Source organism: Panthera onca, chromosome B2 (assembly GCF_046562875.1).
Source record: "Panthera onca isolate mPanOnc1 chromosome B2, mPanOnc1 haplotype 2, whole genome shotgun sequence".
NCBI lineage: Eukaryota > Metazoa > Chordata > Mammalia > Carnivora > Felidae > Panthera > Panthera onca.
This window is the reverse complement of record NC_138343.1, coordinates 30,208,087-30,225,069: the sequence shown is the minus strand read 5'-3', so window position 1 is coordinate 30,225,069 and position 16,983 is coordinate 30,208,087. Positions and strand designations below refer to the sequence as shown.

The following is a 16,983-nucleotide window of genomic DNA, read 5'->3' as shown; positions in this document are numbered from 1 at the left end:
CCAGATGCCCTTCACCAGTGTTCTCCCATTTCCTGTGTTTGAATTAATACTTAAATTATGTGCATATTGTTGGGGCACTTGGTATTGTTTTCTTTACCCTGAATATCATAAGGAGGCAATGGGTTTTCAGGGGCCCCCAGAGTATAGTAAATAGTAGATGCAAAGAATGTCTTGCTACATCCTGTAGATAGAGATTTATTAAAAATCTGTATAACAATGTATTTAAATCTGAGAATTCCACTGCTTAGAATTCTTTCCCTCTGCTTCTTTTCCTCACCCTGTGCCTGCAGCCCTTCTCTCTGTCTCTCTCATCCCTCAGGCCCTCTCCTCCCCTTAGTCTCCACCATCCTGTCCCTCCTGGATTGTGGCCCTGGTGCCACCTCATCACCTGCCACCTGGGGCTCTTCTCCTTGCAGGATCAGCGACCCTGCTAATGTAAGTCAGGTTGTGTCATGTGTTCACTGAAAATGCTCCAGTGACTGCGTCCCACTCTTGGGAAGCCTCTAGAATGTAGGGACCATGAGCACAGGGGCTTTGGGCTATTTTGGTGAAAGCTGTCTCCGCGGCATAGAAAGCCATTCCTGGTGTATCATAGATTCTAAATTAATTGTTGTTGAATGAATGAATGAAATATGACTATTAGTATTTAATTGCATCACATAAAAATCATAAAATGAAAAATACATAAGCAAAAATAAGGAAAGTTAAAAAAATTTTTTAAGTTTTTATTTTTGAAGGAGAGAGAGAGACAGAGCAAGAGTGGGGGGGAGGAGCAGGGAGAGAGGGAGACACAGAATTTGAAGCAGGCTCCAGGCTCTAAGCTGTCAGCACAGAGAGCCTGATGCGGGGCTCGAACCCACGAACCGTGAGATCATGACCTGAGCTGAAGTTGGACGCCTAACTGACTGAGCCACCCAGGCACCCCAAGGAAAGATTTTATTTCATCCATCTAGTGTGCATGAAGTTTCATAGCTTCATTCCGGGGGCAAGACCTCTATGTACACTTGAGGCTGTGCAGTGGTTTCCTATTGCCGCAGAACAAATTCCCACAACCATAGTGACTTACGACAGCAGCCATCCATGTGTCCCAGTTCTGCAGGTCAGCAGTCCAGTGTGATGCTGAGGGTTCTCTCCGGTGTGTCACAGGCAGTGTTTGCACCTAGCGCTCAACATCCCCTCCAAGCTTGAACAGAGCTGTTGGCAGAATTCCATTTCCTGGAGCTGGAGGACTGTGGTCCTCCCCCTGCAAGGGTCCACTTCCTTGCACAATGTCAGTGGGATGCTGCTGTCAGCTCCTGTGGCCACCAGCACTGCTTGCCTGGTGGTCCCTTCCATGGTCAAGGCCTCCCTTAGGGGCCTGGGTGGCTCAGTCAGTTAAGCGACCGACTTCAGCTCAGGTCGTGTGATCTTGCTCAGGTTCATGAGTTCAAGCTCTGCATCAGACTCTGTGCTGACAGCTCAGAGCCTGGAGCCTTCTTTGGATGCTGTGTCTCTCTCTGTCTCTGCCCCTCCCTGCTCATGCTCTGTATTCTTTCTCCCAAAAATTAAAAACAAAAAAAAAACAAACCTTTTTAAAATAAAATAAAAATTAAAAAAGGCCTCCCTCACCCTGAGTCCTGGTCATTCAGCCAGGCCTTCACTCAGGAAGAACTCCATCCTATTAAGGGCTCACCTGATGAGGTCAGGATTACCCACAATAACCCTCCAGTTTTAATTCACCTGATATGACCCTTAACTGCGCATGCAAAGTCCATTCACACTAGCACCTGGATTAATGTTTGATCCAACAACTGGGAGAATATGAACAACCTGAGGTTGGTTAGGGCAGCCATCTTGGAATCTGCCCGAGACAGCCTGGTTCTTCCTTTTTCTCTAATTGGATCACAGTCAGAGACCAAAGTCCAAATAAATAGATTGTTTGAATGTTAATAGTATGTATTCTGTCCCCTTAGATATAGATATTCTTCTTAAATCTTAAAACTAATGGATGATGTTTAACATCTCATAGTTAATTTAGAGCCAACAGAGAAAGAGAGAGAGAGAGAAACCCAGCTGGAAGCTGCCATGTGTTTTATGTCCTGGGACCCAGAGTCACACACCATTACATCAGCCTTTTCTGTCTGAAGTGAATCCTTCAAGGCAGCCCACACCCAAGAGAAGGACATTCAGATCCACCTCTGGAAGGGAGGCTCTCAAAGGATTTAGGTACACATTAAAACCAAGATTAAAATTAAATATTGTTTTTTGGATTTGGTAAGTCAAATGCTACTTTCACCCATTATTTTTATTGAATGCTTCAGAATTCTCTTTGGAAGGTAATAATGGAAGTTTATATAAATTGAACATCCATAATAAATTTAACATGTCTCAGTATGTTTTTCAGTGAGATTTGGTAGAAGAGATTTAGGCATCTACAAATTCTAAAAAGCACTGTTACTATGTACCATTTTTTTTTTAAAGCAGCTCTGTTGTCTTTCCATTCATTTTTTCTATTTCATCGGTGGTTATTCCTTTGTATGATTTCCAGCTTAATTTACATTGAGCAACAATGTACTTTTCGTTCTGTGAATGTACTGAATCTAGGTGAATGTGAGGTTAATGTGCCCCCTCAAATCCTTTACAAGACAGAATTGCATTGCACGCTGTATGCAACATTGTATACCAGAAATCAATCAAGATGCCAGTGAGCAAAAGATCAAATGCCCTATGTGTAGCCAAATCTATTGTTATAATAACATTCTGTATCCTCTCTCTAACATGGTGCAGAATAATTGACCGTGGTTTTGTTCCAAATGCAAATAGTTCTTTCGAAGTATCTTTGAAATGAACTTTGGTATTTAATTTTTAATTTCCTTAGAAACATTAACCTGGAATGGTTAACAAACTCCAATTTGAAAAATGCCAGTTTAAGGAGTTCTGATACAGTAAACCCCTGGGCACCTGCACTGGGACAAGAAACAGAAGGAATGAAGCCCCGTGGACCACTGTCCAGTCCCATCCTCCCATGTGTAACCTCTGTCCTGAGACTCCTGGTTACAATTCCTTTGAGTTGCCCTAAAGATATTACAATAAGTGTATATATTTCCAAACAAAATATTATTAGTTTTTGCCTGTTTCTAACCTTTCTGTAAGTGAACACATGCTGCACATATTTTTCTGTGACTCAGTGTCTTGTCTCGTTGACTTCTCTCTGATGTGTGAGGCGTAGTTCACTCATTTTTACTGCTGTAAAGTTTTACATTTTGTGACTCATTTCCTATTTATGTTTAGGTTGTCATTCCAGTTTTTTCCATAAACATTACTGAACGTGTCTTCTGGGACACACGGGCCAGGGATTCCCCAGAGTGTACGATCAGGGCTAGGATTGCTGGACTGTATGCAGGATGTGCTGTAACCAGACCAGCGCATGCGAACTTGATTTCCAAAGTGCTTGTGTCAGTGTAACCTTTCACCAGGCGTGTGCATGTGTCTCTGTTGCTGTTCCTATTGCTCTGAAAATGAAAACTGAGAGGCAGCTCTTTCACCTGAAGGGCAGGCAGTAAGTGTGAACATTACTGCTTGGTTGCAGGACCGCCCAGGTCTGACCCTATTAATAACTTGATTTCCTTTACTTGTATTCCATATACCTAGTTATTATACTTGCAGCCTCTAAGCCCAGATATGCTTCCTCTCTGCATCACCATATAGTATTATTTTATTCGTTTGGAATCTTTTATCTTATATGTTTAGAATCATCCATAATAGAGACAGAGGAAGGGAAAAGTGGGGGCAGATGGACACAAGGAAAGACAAAAGACAATAGAGACTAAAAGCAAGAACAAGAAGAGAGGAATTGTAAACAGTGAGTAAAGACAACATTTTCAAAGTGCAAGGAAATAAAAGAGATGTAGAATAAAATAAGTTTTAGAGAGCTTTACTAGAAATCTATTGCTGTGTACCAGATGACCCCCCAAATTACTGACTTAAAACAACAAACACCTCTAAGCTCATGAGATACTACAAAAACAAATGCAATGGAGCAGAGGCTGATGGGAGGAACTGGACAAAGAGGACGAATTTATAGATGGAATAAGCAGTAGGTGGTTGGTTTACAGATGGAAATGATTTTGTTAGTGCTCCCGTAAGCAGATGCTAAAACAAGACAGGGTTAAATTCACCATAATATTATCAGAGGAAACACCTATCAGAGGATAGGAGAGGGAGACAGAAAATGCTGGAAGAGCCAGCAGACCGAGATGCCAGTCTGACCCCACATTATGGTCTGCAGGAGAAAGTTGTGTTGCACTATCACAGATCGCCAGGCAACCTAAGTGAAGGTGAGCAAGGCTGGAGAGGAGTCCTCAGCTACAGTCCGCCCTCAGAGAGCCCCATGCCGCCTGGAAACCAGCCTGCCTTCATGTCCCCGCTGTGATCTGTTACTGTGTAACCCAGCCCATGGGAAGCAGGGCCTCTGCAGAAATACTGCCATGGATTGCAGAGCACAGGTGTGGGGGCCCTTGTGGGCTACCTGGGAGTGTGACCCAAATCTTCCTATCTGAGGGGTCTGGGCCCTTGGAAATCAAGCCATTTTCAGGCTGGGTTCCTGCACTTGTCCCTTCATAGTTACAATGGGGCGAGGGAGAACCAGGAGGCACCCACGTCTGTCACCCCGATTCCCCCTACATTGCTCTTATCCCAGTTGTGTAAGAGGAGTCCCACCCCCTCCTGAGGATCAGGGTGGATTACTTCTGCCTGGAGAAGAGCAGACTCCTGCCCTGGGCACAGGGAGTCCAAACATCCCTGGTGACAGCCGTAATGTGTATGAGGTTCAATCGATCCTTATTCCAGGACCTCCAACCTGCCGTTCCCAGAACTGCAGAGAAGAGGAGCATAACCTCCCCCAGTGGGTGATTGGAAGCAATGGTACATGGATCGATACCTGCTTCCACCCCTTGGTTCCTGGACTCACATACTCTTCCTATTGAGACCACAGCACCATATAGAGATGTCTGGTTCCATAAATATGTTGCATCATGGAAAATGGCAGGGTTTTCCCCCTAAAACTGACATCTTGTGCCTTAGAAGGCCATCCAGCATTTTGTGTGGCCGACTAGATCTGGACCATCTGAAATGTGACATGACAGGTAGATCCCATAGTCATGGCATATCCTGTACCTGCTTCACTGTGAGGGATCTCCCAGCCACATACCGTGTTAAGAGCAATTCTGAGCCCATGGATCAGGCCTTTTGATAGCCCCTAGACAGTGTCACTGGCTCTGTGGGGAGGAAAGGAAAGCGCTCACATGGCATAGGTGTCTGTCCCTGTGAGGATGAATGTCTAGCCCTTCCAGGATGGAAGGGGCTCAATGCAGTCAACTTGTCACTTCATGGACAGTTGACCACCTGAAGAGATGGTGTTATAGCAGGGCCCAGTGTTGGTCTCTGTTTCTGACAGGGTGGACATTCAGAGGTAGTAGTAGACTAAATGGGAATCATTGCTGCTGGATTCCTATGTGGCTTTATCTCTGCCATGTGGTCACTCCATTCATACGCCCATTCCACCGGTCCTGGGCTGACCACTGATAAAGGCTTGCTAAGGTCAACTTGTCTGCTTAGTGTTTCAGTGTCTCTTCAGGGGTGGATGTTTTCTGATGAGTGCTAACATGTGATTCAGGCTTCAGTGCAGAGAAACCATTTCCATTTAGGATGGACTGCTGTGGACCTGGCTAATTTATGACTTAGTGTGTTATACAGAACCCAGCATATATGGTCATTTTTTAAAAGTTTATTTTGAGAGAGAGAGAGAGAGAGAGCGAGAGAATCCCAAGCAGGCTCCACACTCAGCATCACGAACTGTGAGATCATGCCCTGAGCTGAAATCCAGAATTGGATGCTTAACCGACTGAGCCACCAGGTGCCCTGCATATGATCATTTTCAATCATGTGCCTGCTTGGTGTCCCATGGACAAGCATTCTCTCTTCTCAGGTCCTGAAACACACCACTTGTTACCTCTAAAAGGGAATCTACTACTCTTTGTGGATGGCATGGGCTTTACTACAATACCTGAGGTGCCAGCATGTGATTCTCCTACTAGTGCTTTCCTTTAGCTCCACACTGCATCCTTTCCCAGCATTGACCCTTCTACCATCAAGAGGTCCAATAGATGGTATCTGAATGTAGGATGGCCTGGATATTTCTGTTCTGGTCCCACTCAAAGCTAGCATCCCTCTAGGTCATCCAGACGTGGGCCAAACGTAACCCCTAGGGGTGAAATGTGTGTTGCTGGAACCCCACGTGTCCCCTGGGCTATGTCCTTCCTTCTTTGCAGTGAGAGATGCAACTCGCAATAATCAGTGCCTTACCTTGGAGGGAATATCCCTGCATGCCCCTGACGTCTAGATCCATAAACCTTAATCAGGTGGCTATTCCCTGCACCTTTAAAAAAATTCATTTACTTCATTTTTAATGTTTAGCAAATGATGGTAGTTAGCATCAATGACCAAATTTACCATAATTTTAAAGCATAAAATGTAAAATTTACCATCTTAACCATTTTTAGGTGTACTGTTCAGCGTATTAAGTGCATTTTTACTCCAAGGCAACTGTTAACACCATCTATCTTCAACTCTTTTCATATAGTCAAGACTGAAACTCTTTATCCATTTAACAAAACTCTGTCATTATCCCCTTCTCACATCCCCTGCAAACTATCATTCTATTTCCTGTCTGTATGGATTGGCCTATTCTAGGCCCCATATGTAAGTGGAATCATACAGTACCTGTGTTTTGGTGGCTGGTGTATTTCAGTTAGCACAATCCTCTCAAGGTTCATTTGTGTTGTAGCGTGTGTCAGGCTGTTCCTTCTTTTTAGGGTCGTATTGCATTCCATTGTATGTATATACCATATTTTGCTTATCCCTTCATCCCTTGCTTAATTCTTTTGGCTAATGTAAATAATACTGCTTCTAAGTATGGGCTTATAAATATCTGTTGATATCTCGTCTTTCAATTTTTTGGGCTATATACCCACAAATGGAATGGCTGGATCATATGATAATTCTATGTTTAATTTTTTGAGGAAGCTTCATACCGTTTTCCATAGTGGCTGCTCATTTTACATTCCCAACAGTGTACAAGGGTTCTAATCACTTTTCCTGTTCACTGGCACTTGTTATTTTGTTATTTTTAAAATAGTAGCGATTCTAGTGCGTGTGAAGTGGTATCCATGGACCCTCATTTGTCCCCTTGTACGAGGGCTGGAAGAAACCAATAAGAATTGGTATCTCACTGTGGTGTTGATTTGCATTTCCCTAATGATTATTGATGTTGCATATGTTCTCAGATGCATTGGCCATTGTATATCTTCTTTAGAGAAATATCTGTTCAAGTCCTTGGACCACTTTTTAATCCGGTTGTCTTTTTTCATCTCAGGAGTTGTCTAATGTGTTCTGAATATTAATCCCTTATCAGATTTGTGATTTGGAAATATTTTCTCCCATTTTTGGATTGCATTCTTACTCTGTTGATACTGTCCTTTGATGCACAAAAGTTTTAAATTTTGATGAGGACCAATTTGTCTATTTTTTCTTTTGTTGCCTGTGCATTTCATGTCACATTCAAGAAATCTTTGTCAAATCTAATGTTGTGAAGCTTTGACCCATGCTTTTCTTCTAAGATTTTTAGTTTTGGCCTTTATGATGAGGTCTTTAATCCATTTTGAGATTATTTTGAATGTGGTATTAGGTATGGGTCACCTTTTTTCTTTTGGATATGGATATCCAGTTTTCCCAATCATTTGTTGAAATGATTGTCCTTTTCCAACAAATGGTTTTGGCATCCTAGTCAATAACCACTTGACCATATATACAAGTTATTTTCTGGACTCTGTTATTCCATAAGTATGTATTTCTATTTTTATGCCAGTACCACACTCTTTTGATTACTGTCACTTTATAGTAAGTTTCAAAATTATGAAATTCAAAACTAGGCCTTCAAATTTGTCCTTTTTCATGATTGTTTTGGCTTTTGGTGTCCCTTGACCCCAAATAAAATTCCATATGATTTTTCTATTTCTGCAAAATATATCATGAGATTCTGATAGGGATTGCATTGAATCTTTTGATTGTTGTGGGTAGTATTAGCAGCTTAATAATATTAAGTCTTTCAATCCAGAAAAGTCTTTCCATTTGTTAATGTCTTCACTGATTTCTTTCAGCAGGTTTCTTAGTTTTCCCTGTACAAGTTTTTGCCTCCTTGGTGAGGTCAGTTTTCCACATATTTTATTTTTATTCATGCTATTGTAAATAGAATTGTTTTCTTAATGTCCTTTTGAACTGTTCATTGTGAATGTATAAAAATACAAATGATTTTTTCATGTGATTTTGTATCCTGCAACTTTCCTGAATCCATTTATGAATTAAAAAATTTTTTTTGCAGGGGCGCCTGGGTGGCGCAGTCGGTTAAGCGTCCGACTTCAGCCAGGTCACGATCTCGCGGTCCGTGAGTTCGAGCCCCGCGTCGGGCTCTGGGCTGATGGCTCGGAGCCTGGAGCCTGTTTCGGATTCTGTGTCTCCCTCTCTCTCTGCCCCTCCCCCGTTCATGCTCTGTCTCTCTCTGTCCCAAAAATAAATAAAAAACGTTGAAAAAAAATTTAAAAAAAAAAAATTTTTTTTGCAGAATTAAAAAAAATTTCTACATAGAAGGTTGTATAATGAAACAGGGATAGATTTACCCCTTCCTTTCCAATCTGGATGCCTTTTATATCTTTTTCTTGCCTAATTGTTCTGGCTGTAACTTCCAATACCATATTGACTAGAAATGGTGAAAGCAGGCATCCTTGCCTTGTTCCTGATCTTAAGGGAAAATCTCTTAGGCTTTCAACACTGATATTAACTGGGGCATTTATAATTGGATTTTATTATGTTGGGGTAATTTCCTTTTATTCCTTGTTGTATAAGTCCTTTTATAATGAAAGTGTGTTGAATTTTTTCTTTTTCTGCATTAATTGAGATTATCATGTGTTTTTTTTTAACCTTAATTTTGTTAATGTGATGTATTACTTGATTTCCTATGTTGACACTTCCTTGAATTCCAGGAATAAAACTCACTTGGTCATGATGTATAATCCTTTTAATATGTTCTTAAATTCAATTTGCTAGTATTTTGTTGAGTTTTGCACCAATATTCATGGCGGATATTGATCTGTAGCTTTCTTCTCTTGTAGTATGTTTGTCCGGCTTTGGTATCAGGACCATGCTAGCTTTATAGAATGACTTCAGAAGAGTTTCCCTTTTCTTCACATTTTTGGGAAGAGTTTGAAAAGGATTGGTGTTAGTTCTGTAAGTGTTTGGTAAAACTCACCAGTAAAGCCATGAGGTCCAAGGCTTTTCTTTGTCAGGTGTTTGATTACTAATTTAATATCCTTTCTGGTTATAGGTCTATTCAGATATTCTATTTTCTTATAATTGTGTCTTGGTAGGTTTTAGTTTCAGGGAATCTATCCATTTCATCTAGGTTTTCCAGTTTGTTGGCAAGCAATTGTTTACAGTGCTCTCTTATAATCCTTTTTATTTCTGTAGAATAGGTAATAATATCTACACTTTCCTTTCTGATTTTATTATTTTATTATTTTATTTTTTATTTATTTTTGAGAGACAGAGAGAGAGAGAGAGAGAGAGAGAGAGAGAGAGAGAAAGGCAGAGTGTGAGCGGGGAAGGGGCAGAGAGAGAGAGAGGGAGGCACAGAATCCAAAGCAGGCTCCAGGCTCTGAGCACAGAGTCTGATTAGGGCCTGAACTCAGGAACTGTGAGATCATGACCTGAGCCGAAGTTGGATGCTTAACCGATTGAGCCACCCAGGCCCCCCTCCTTTCTGATTTTAGTAGTGTGTTTTCTCTCTTTATGTCTTTAGTCAGTCTAGGTAAAGCTTTGTCAATGTTATTGATCTTTGCAAAGAATCAGTTTTTGGCTTCATTGATTTTCTTCATTGCTTTTCTATTCCCTGTTTTATTTATCTCTGATATAATATTGATTCTTAACTTTCTTCTGCTTGCCGTGAGTTTATTTGTTGTTTGTTTACTAGTTCTTAAGTTGTAGAGTTTGGTTGTTGATTTGAGATCTTTTTTGATATAAGCATTTGCAGCTATAAATTTCCCCATTAGCATTGTGTTCCCTGTATTCTATAAGTTTGGATATATTGAGTTTTGTTTTCAAGTGTCTCTAAATATTTTCTGATGATTTTTTTTGGTGGTATACTTGTTTTACTGTTAAATTGACACATCTGAACCAAAATATTCACAATACTTGATACACTTTAAAGAGAATCATGTACTATAGTCTTAGATGTAACCACAGAACAAGCAGAACAAAAGGCTTTAAAATATATCCATAGTGTGTATTATTTCAATATTCATTCATTTACAAGTTAGACTTTTTCTTTTTGTAATTCTTTAAAGTTATTTATTTATTTATTTATTTATTTATTTATAGCGTGTGTGGGTGAGTGGGGAGATGGGCAGAGGGAGAGAGAGAATCTTAAGCAAGCTCCATGCTCAGCATGGAGCCCAAAGCAGGGCTCGATCTCATGACCAGGAGTTCATGACCTGAGCTGAAATCAGAAGTCAGATGCTTAACCAACGGAGCCGCCCAGGTGCCCCCTCTTTTCCTTTTTCTTTCATTGTTTTATTTGTTTATTTATTTATTTACAAAAATTTAAAAATGTTTATTTATTTTTGAGAGACAGAGAGAGACATGGCATGAGTGGGGGAGGGGCAGAGAGAGAGGGAGACAGAATCAAAGCAGGCTCCAGGCTCGGAGTTGTCAGCACAGAGCCCGACATGGGGCTCGGACCCACAAGCTGGGAGATCATGAGCTGAGCCAAAGTCAGATGCTTAACCAACTGAGCCACCCAGGCGCCCCACTGTGAATTATTTTTAAACATCAAAATGAGTACTGTATGAAATTTTAATTCTATAAAATCAAATGCGGTAAAATTATTGCCGACTGCTTTTGCATATCAGAAACAAATTTATAGATATTTTTAAACATCTCAGGGCACATGGGTGGCTCAGTCGGTTAAGCATCTGACGCTTGGTTTCAGCTCGGGTCACGATCTCACGGTTCGTGAATTCGAGCCCCACATCAGGCTCTGTGCTGACAGTACAGAGCGTGCCTGGGATTCTGTATCTCCCTCTCTCTCTGCACCCCCCTGCTCTCTCTCTCTCTCTCTCAAATAAACTTAAAAAAATATTTTGAAAACAGCTCAATGTACTAAGTCTTATCCAGGTATACAACGTAATATTTGTTCAATAAAAAGCTGTATATCTAAAACAATTCAAGAACTCACAATAGAATAAACTGTTAAAAATGTGCAAGTTCACTAGAGATGACCTACACTCTGTTGTATACGGATAGAGGTTTAAATGGTTATCTTATTGTAAAATACATTGAGTTTTTTGTATTCCCTGGTTATTATACATTGTCTCCTTTAAGAGGAGGTATGGTACTGTTATCTCCAGTTTCTAGTTCTGGTAATGAAAACCTCCATGAAGTCTGTTAACAATTCATTACCGGTACATTTATGAAGGCAGCTCACATGATTTGCAAACAAAACCTTCAGGCCTCGTGTTATTTACCAAAGAATTCAGTGCAGCAAGAAGAGAAAGCCCAGTATGCAAATTTACAGACTAATCTACAAATTAACCAGTTTCTGTGATCCAAACTGTGTCAAACTTTCAAGGTATTGTCCATAAAGTTCCATATCATTGTGACCTGCCCCTTCTACCCACAGAGGCTGCATTGGTCTTTGACAAGACTCAAACAATGTGAGGCCATGTGAAAAGTCAAGATGACTTCATCTTCAGTCCCGTGAATTGTTAATACTGGAGAGGTTATCTTAGAGACTTTGTCAATGTTTGGGAATGCATCCAAACAGTAGGTCTTCATGGTATCAGGAAAAGTGACTGGCATTGCCGAGGTCAAAGGGGAATGAAGAATTATGCAAGCACTCTTACACCAAGCAGCAAGATCCACAGATGGTACTGTCCCTCTCTAATTTGGCCATTATAGAATCACATTTTCAGGGCGTTATCCATATCTTGTCCTAAGAGCAAGCCAAGCAGCTCCTATATCTGCATAGAGGTTCTTGTCTGATGGTTTCCCAGAACTTGGGCCATACCCAGAATAATCCTATGAGGGCATATGACAATTACTCTGTGATCCTAGTCCTATGTAGAGTTGCTCATCTGACCAAGATCAACAGCACTTCCATGTGAGAAGAATAAAGTGTACTTGACATTGGGTGAACAACGTGCAAACATGCAGACAATTCTGTTGCCTTTACTGGTTCTAGTCATGAAACACTAATAACATCTCTTTGTTTAGAAGAGTGCTGCCAGTCTGCTGGTTGTGATCGGTGTAAAGTCCAGAGGCTTCCACGTTCATCATACATCAGCATATAAGTTGAATCAGGTGGCAAAAATGCTAGTTTTGAAGCCATTTTCCCAGGAAAGGCGGACAGCAGAAGAGGCCGCATAGTTCACTAAAGGAGAGGTTATTCTTCTATACCTGAGGTGTGGGGAGAAAAGGGCCAGGAGGGAGTCCCTGCCCATGCACTGTTCTCCACAAGATGAGACCCATGCTGCAGCCACTGTCGCCACCTCCCCTTCTGGCACAGCAGACACCTCTCCAGATGCAGCCAGGTCTTCTTCACCCTTACTTTCCTTTCTATGCTCCTCTTCAGCCTCCTCTGCGGGGCCGGCTCTCCTGATGGGAGGAAGGTGGACATGGAACCGAAGGGTGGGGGGGTGAGCAGAACTCTCGCTAAGGAAGGAGTTGGTCACTGACTTAAATGTTTTTTAAATAGTTCACTTGGGATTCCTTTGGGCCCATTGGTTAAGAGAGTGTTTAACTTTCTCCAATTTGTATATTTTCCGGTATTCCTTTTGTTTTTGATTTCTAACTGCATCCCATTGTGGTTGGAAAAGATATTTTGTGTCATATCTCCTTTCAATACTGTTGAGTCTTAATTTGTAGTCTAACATATAGTGTATCCTGGACAATGTCCCATGTGCGCTGGAGAAGAACGTGTATTCTGTTATTCGTGGGTAGAGTGCTGTGTATGTGTGTGTCAGATCTAGCTGTTTTCTTATGTTGCTCCAGACCTGTGTTTCCTCACTTTTCTTCTGTGGGTGCTCTATCCAGCTTTGAGAATGGGACAGTGAATTCTCCAGCTACTATTGTGGGTCCCTACTTCTCCTTTTCCTTCTATTAAACTTTGATTCATAGATTTTGTTGATCGGGCATTAATGCTAAAAGTTTATCATTGTCAGATATTCTTGCTCTATTGAAACTTTGCTGTTTTGTCTCTTCTAAATTTCTTTTATTTAAAACCTATTTGGTCTGATATCAGTAGAAAATACTCCAGTTCTCTCTTGATTACTGTGTGCAGGGGATACCTTTTTCTTCTTTTCACTGTCAAACTATTTGTGTTTTTCGACAAAGTGAGTCTCTTTTAGACAACATAGAGTCAGATCATCTTTCTGTCACCATTCTGCCAGCCTCTAGTTTTGACTGGAGTATTTAATTCATTTACATTCAAAGTAATTGCTGATAAGGAGGGACATGTCTCTGTTATTTGGCTATTTTCTACATGCCTTATAAATACATTGTTCCTCATTTCTGGATTTGTTGTTTTAGTTTTAGTTTAGTTTTTTTAGTGAAATGGTTTAATTCTCTCTCATTTCCTTTTGCATATATTACTCTATAGACATTTTCTTTATGTTTGCCATGGGGATCACATCACACATCCTAAAAGTATAGCCCTCTAATGTGTATTTCTACAAGCTTATCTTCAATAACAGACCAAAAGTCTCATTTTATGCAGCTCCATCTGATCCCCTTGCAGTAATTGATGTCAGAAAATTACATCTTTATACATCATCCCAAAACATAGACTAATAATTGTTTTCGTGTTATTTGTTAAATCAAGTCAAAAACAAAAAGTGGAGTTACAATTCAAAGTTACAATAATAGCGGCCTTTAAAAAAAATCAGTCTTTTAAATCATGTAGAAAACAAAAAACTGGACTTATAAAAAGTCACACTAAAACTATGTTTATAATTGCCCATTTATTTACCTTCACTGAGATCTGTATTTCTTCACATAGCTTCAGTGACTGTCCAGTGTCCTTTCATCCCGAAGGATTCCCTTTAGCAGACCTTGCAGGGCAACTATGGGGAAATGAACTCTCTACCTTTGTTTACCAGAGAATGTCTTCATTTCTCCCTCACTTTGAAGACCCATTTTGCAGATATAGGATTCTTGATTGAATATTTTTCTTTCAGCACACAGCATATCAGCCCATTGCCTTCTGGTCTCTAGGGTTTCTGATGACAAATCTGTCAACTTTTTAAGGAACCATTGTACTTGATGAGTCACTTTTCTCTTAGTGCTTTCAAGACTCTTTGCCTTTGGTTTTCGTTTCATTATAATGTGTCTTGGTGTGGATGTCTTTGCGTTCATCCTAAATGGAATTTACTATTCTTCTTGGATGTTTATATTCATGTCTTTCATCAATTTGGATCAAGTTTTCAACCATTATTTCTTCAAATAATCTCTCTTACTTTATTCTCTATCTTCTCTCTGGGACTCCCAAAATACATATGTTGGTCCCTTTTCTGGTGTCTCTGTGCTCCCTTAGACTGTTCACTTCTCTTTAATATTTTTCATTTGGCTCCTCAGACTAGATCATTTCAACTGTTCTCTCATCAAGCTCAGTGATTCTTTGTTCTGCTTACTGTAGTCTGCTCTTGAATACCTCTAGCAAATTTTTCATTACAGTTGTTGTACATATCAGCACCAAACTTTCCTTTCAGTTTCTCTTCATGTTGTGTATCTCTTTGTTGATATTTTACTTTATTCATAGCTCAATGTTTTGACTTTTTGGGTCTTCCTTTAATTCTTTGAACATCTTACAGACTGTTGATTTAAAGTACTTGTCTAGGAGTGGCTGGGTGGCTCATTTGGTTAAGCATCTGACTTCAGCTCGGATCAGGATCTCATGGTTCATGGGTTCAAGCCTTGCATCGAGTTCCATGCTGTCAGCTCAGAGCCTGGAGTTTGCTTCAGATTCTGTATCTCTCTCTCTCTCTCTCTCTCTCTCTCTCTCTGCCTCTCCCGTGCTCACACTCTGTTTCTCTCCCCCCCTCTCAAAAATAAATAAACATTAAAGAAATTTTAAAAATTAAATAAAATACTTGTCTAGTAAGTCCACATTCTGATCTTTCATGGGGATATTTTCTGGGTTTTTTGTTTGTGGGTTTGTTTGAATGAATCTTATTTTCCTGTTTCTTTGTATAATTTTTGTTTTGTTGTTGAAAACTGGTCACCTCAATCTTATAATGTGGTAACTCTGAAAATCAGATTCTTCCCATTTTGATTTGTTTTGATTTTTGATTGTTGTAGTCTGTGTGCCAGAAATCAGCCTGAGGTGTAAATTTCAGCTCTTCTCATGTCATTTTTCAGCCTACACTTTTCCCTGAGCATGTGTGTGGTAATTTTCTACATCCCTGCCCACCTCCTCCACCAGTGATGTTCAGAGAGGATCTGAGAGCACAGTGGCAATGCCCCTGGGTGGCCAAGGGCTGACAACAAAAGCCCTTATACCTGCTTAGCCAGGACATCACCCAGGGACTCCCTGGGCTACTGGACCAGGACAGGGCTCTACATAGGGTTTGGCTTGTAAATTGTTTCCCCAAATATACTCTGACTTTGATGCTTCCTCCTCACTGAGTAACCAGGGACTTTGGCCTTACAGAAGAAAAGGTCTCTAGGCCATAAAAGTTGGTTCCCAGATCTATAGCCAGACCCACAAACATGCTGGATGTTCCAATGCATAATCTGGCACTTTCCATGGAGAGGACATTGGACTAGGAGTCCCTGTCACTTGTTCTTGCTGCAGCATTTGATGCTGGAGGCTGGTATACTGGTTCTTTCTTTCAGTCATGTAAATGCCATAATCTTCACTCCTGACCACTTCAGGTCCCTCTGTCTGCTATCCATAACACTTGAGTCAGGAGCTCTGGTACCCAAGTTCAAATCTCATTTATACCCCGATGGCTAACCAAGGGATTTGAGAGTGGCTATCCAGGAGCTCCCAAGGGCCTCAATCTCTGTAGCTGAGCCAATGACCTACAACAGGAAAAGCCCCTTCCTGAGTCCCAGACATCTCAAAGGCATTTGGTGGTTAAGCACTGCTTGTCTACAGTGCCCAATGTGATTGAAATGTGTGTGCAGGAGGCACTGTGCATAGTCCTGGTTGCTTGCTCAGGCAACCAAGGCCAGCAGGCAGGCACTAAACTCACGTAGGAACATGTGCAGATGCATCCACATGTGTACAGGACCCACCACACCAAACACCCATAAACTTTCCTCTTTCCAGCCTTCAAGTAAACATTAAGGAATTCTGGTCACAGCGTTCATTCCCTCTTTCCTTCCCTTCCTTCCTTCCTTCCTTTCTTCCTTCTTTCCTTCCTTCCTATTTCCAAGTATATTAAGTGAATATCTCTGTGCCAATCTGTGTGTTAGGCTTGGTAATCATTTAATGAAACAGACACAACATATATTCTCTTAATTCTTACAATCTGATAGAAAAGAGACAATAAATAAAACATAATAATAGTAGTACCTTATATGGTACAGCTTGATTCAGGGCTGGACTCATGAACCATGAGATCATGACCTGAACTGAGGTTGGATGCTTAACCCACTGAGCCACCCAGTACCCTCACTTGTTTTCCTCTCTCATCCCTTTTCCCAGCCCTTGCTGGTCTCTACCCATGATCCTTCAGCATCCCTCTGCTTCCACCACTCACCAGACAGGAGCAGGAAAGGGCCCCATGATCAAGGACAACACCCTGGAGCAGAAACTCAATGTCTTCCTTCCTCTCAAGCCTCGACCCATCCCCCAGCAGAGTACAGGCCCTCCCTGAAAGACATGTCCCTGTT

At 41.0% G+C, this 16,983-nt stretch overlaps 1 protein-coding gene and 1 pseudogene across 2 annotated transcripts in view; one reads left to right on the top strand and one right to left on the bottom strand.

The window, feature by feature from the left end:
- LOC132666876 (patr class I histocompatibility antigen, A-2 alpha chain-like) overlaps window positions 1–16,983 on the top strand; it is a 538,163-nt gene that overhangs the window by 60,070 nt on the left and 461,110 nt on the right. The gene's annotated exons all lie outside the window — the stretch shown is intronic.
- On the bottom strand, window positions 11,669–12,763 carry LOC132667900 (alpha/beta hydrolase domain-containing protein 17B pseudogene; annotated as a pseudogene).